Here is a 3,925-nt window from a genome sequence, read left to right on the forward strand (position 1 = left end):
AGAGAGAGAGAGAGAGAGAGAGAGAGAGAGAGAGAGAGAGAGAGAGAGAAACAAAAGTAACTATTAACTAACTACTCAAGACCTGAAAACTTGCTCACTGTCTGAGCTCTTAAAACGTCAGGGTAAAGAGAATGTGGTTTAAAAAAAAAAAGTTTTAAACTTACTTTTTTGTGTGTTTCCAAAACTCTTTCTCTCCTCCCTGGTGTGCTGAGAGGAGACAGTAAGGCTGTCGCCTTGAAAGGTAGTTTCCATGATATGACATCCAGTGCCTTTGGCTGCTTGGCGATAGGCACCTGCGTGTAGCCCTCCTTACGTCACACCTCCCTATTCAGACCTTCTCAATATGATCCACATTTGCACATCAACAGCCTCATGCGCACACACAGATTTTTTTCGGCTCCGGGCCCAAAACTTTCACTTTAATTTTCATCACATGATTGCCGTGGCATATGTCCTTCCAAACCGCCCATATATCAGTCATCATGCAAATGAGATGGAATATCACTCCTCTGCAGCAGATGGCCAGGGACGATAACAATGGCTCAACAGAGGAGATTCAATGTCCCTGACTTTATCGCCACGGCAACAACAACCTAAAATATATGTAATGGAAGTGGTGCTTATTAATTTTGCAGGCTCGAGTGTTCTGATTTTGTGAGTGAATGGGCTGAGTTAAAAAGGGGGCTGTGTCCTCCTGCCTCTAGAAGACTATCTATAAAAGCCAGGGACCTGGAAATTATTTTCAGTGACTAAGAAGGCAACAGCCTAGCAATTATTTGAGTAATTAGGTGTAATTCCTCCCTGTAGGCCCTGTACCCTCCTGCGCTTGCCTCACAGAAGCTCACGAATTAGACAGCACTGATACTGAAAAGGAAAGTGCCTCAAGATACTGCGGGAGAGCTTGCAGGAGCCCTGTCACTTGGCCTCCACCAGGCTTGGTAAACACAAGCCCCAAGCTATAAGTAAATAGAGGCCCCACTTCACAAACACAGACCAATTAAAATGACAAAGGCAGCCACACTTCGGGGTGGAGCTTCGCCTCCTGTGAGTGGCACACAGAATAGTCTCTTGGTTCCGGCAGAGAGCCTGTTTCCAGGACTGGCTGTCAGGAACACACACATCTCTCACTCAGCAGGCTGTGCCTTTCTCACTAGGAATCTCTCCCCCCACCACCACCCCCCAACCCCACAGGGCTACTTTTATCCCAGACTCCAAGCGAATATTCCATGCATTTACCACTTCGAACTGCACTAAAATATGGAAATCACACCAAAAAAAAGTAATCAATTCTTCAAAATCTGCAGCCAGCCCATTTGTGTTTTAAAGGAATGACTCACCCACTGCCAGGCCCACCAAGGCCATTTCTAGGGCACACAGGAGAACAGGGGATAGGAGATCTCCGGATATCACCCTGGAAGCTTTTAAAAAGCATTTGTTCCATAATTTCATATTGGCTGATAAAAAGATGTTTTTCTTTATAGGGCTGAACCACATATCAGAAGTTTTGAAGTTGGAATTTACTTTGTTCATTGCTCCTAAGAAAAAGCACTATGGCAATACCATCTAACACAGGAAACCTAGACTCTGCCACTAATTTAAAACGAGACGGTAAAAAAGACCATTTACTGTCCTTGAAGAGGCTGAGTGAAAAAATTAAAAAAAAAAAAACAACTGAAACTTTGCATCTTATAATTCAGCAAACCTCAGACACTGTACTAAGTGAGGCCTGCTTCCCTGGGAATCCACTCCGCTAAGGACTCCCGCTGTGCTCAACCACAAGGCTGGGATCCCAAGTCTGTCTCAGAGAAAAGAAAAAGAGCTAGTCACAAAAGCTAGTCACTTTCTCTAGCACACACAGAAATAACTGATGATCTAACTTCTAAGGTCCCTGCATTTCCTGTGTGGGTGTGGGTGGGTGCGCTGACATTCACCTTTTCTCAAATGTTGCTTAATATCAATTCATCAGTATTTTTTGCAATACGTTTGGCGCTTGAGATATTTAGCCGTCTAGTGCACACTTTCATTGTACTATTTAAAGGCAAGAGTTGGAGGCAAAGACATGTTAGGGGGTAGCAAATTTCCACTGTCAACTTCCCACACTAGGAAAGAGAATGTCAGCTTCACTCTGCGGACTTCTCCTGAGCTCCCAGCTACTCCATGAGCTACACATGGCGTACGTGGTGGTGCTCCAAACACGGCACAGCCAGGAGAGTTTCTAGAGAAAGATCGGTGACCTGACCAAATCGGGAACAAACTCAGGGCCTATCTGGAGCATTAAAAACAACTTTATTTGTTAAGTTATGTGATATATCATACCATTGATTCATTCATGGAAGACAGTTTAATCATCATATGTCAGCCATCATTATTACAATGCAAGATTTTTTTCATCACCCTCAAGAGGTGCCATAACTAACAGCATTCAATCTTTACCCCCAGTTTTCTCCCCCAGGAACAAACAAACACTCATCTGCCTTTTGTCTCTACAAATTTTCCTATTTTAGACATTTCTAAAATATGAGGATCATACAATCCATATTTTGTTCTTCACTACTGATCAATATTACATTTGTTGCTTATGTTTAAGCTCTACCTATTGGCATCATGTATTAGTTGCTTATTTAATCTTAATACTGATTAATATTTTATTATTTGGGAATATCACATTTAATTTTTGTATTTACCAGGTGATAAATATTTATCTTCATTTCTCCTGCATGTGTACCTCGGAGTGGAAGGGCTGGATCATTTAGTAACCCTCACAGTTGTCTGAGGAACTAAGAAATTGTATTGAAGTGTCATAGTTCATGCATGATTCATATTCATCGATAGTCTATAAGAGTTCCGACATCCCAGCACCTTGCCAACACTTCGTTAACCGGCTTGTTTCCTGGGGATCCCTCAATGGATGTGAAGTGCTGTCTCACATGGCTTTGATTGGCATTCTGTAATGACTACCAACTCCGAGCATCTTTTCATGCTCTTCTTAGCCTTCCTTTCACATATTGGGTTTTAGGGACTGTCTGGTCAAACATCTTTTTGACATTAAAAATTGGTGCTTTCTTTTAATTATTGGATCATAGAAAGTCTTTACTTTTGTGTTTTAGATGCAAGTTTCTTATCGGATAGATGATTCCCTAAACTCTTCTCCCACTGTATGGGATTATTTTTACATCCTCGATGGTTTCCTTTAAAATCAAACTTTTCTAATTTGCGTGAACTTCAATTTGTTGATTTTTTTTTATATACTTGCTTTTTGGTGTGACATCTAAAACCTATTGTCAAAATCAGGTTGCTAAGGATTACTTCTATCAGTTGGGCGGTGGTGGAACACTATTGTCTTTATACCCAGATGAATTTCATCTTACTTTCTTCATGAACTGCCCTGTGCAGGACTGCCAAGAATGCACACGATTTTGTCCCTGATTTTAGAGGGGAAGCAGTTCAGTCTTTCACCAAATGACGTTACCCCATTTGTGGTTTCTAACGATCACTCTAAAAGCGTCTTTAACTCAAAAGCTAACTGAAACCCAGAAAACCATTGGAGTAACCCCTACAGACACCAAAACTGAAGTCCTTCCCCTGATCTTTCAAATTTCAAAAATGCCTGCGGAGATTTCTTTCATGATGTTGGCCAGGCTTCATCCCTCCCATCCCTCTGAAGGCTGCTGAGATGCAGTTGGAATTCGTTCTCTCTAGGTTTGGAAGGCATGGTGCTTCAGGACATCCTTGAGGAACTTACAACCTATTTAAGTCGAGTGTAGATAGCACACCTAAATGTCACCTGTAGTCTGAGATTAAGCCAAATACACTCAAAATAAGATGATACTAGCCGGGCGGTGGTGGCGCATGCCTTTAATCCCAGCACTTGGGAGGCAGAGGCAGGCAGATCTCTGTGAGTTCGAGACCAGCCTGGTCTACAAGA

Source organism: Microtus ochrogaster, linkage group LG5 (assembly GCF_000317375.1).
Source record: "Microtus ochrogaster isolate Prairie Vole_2 linkage group LG5, MicOch1.0, whole genome shotgun sequence".
Taxonomy (NCBI): Eukaryota; Metazoa; Chordata; class Mammalia; order Rodentia; family Cricetidae; genus Microtus; species Microtus ochrogaster.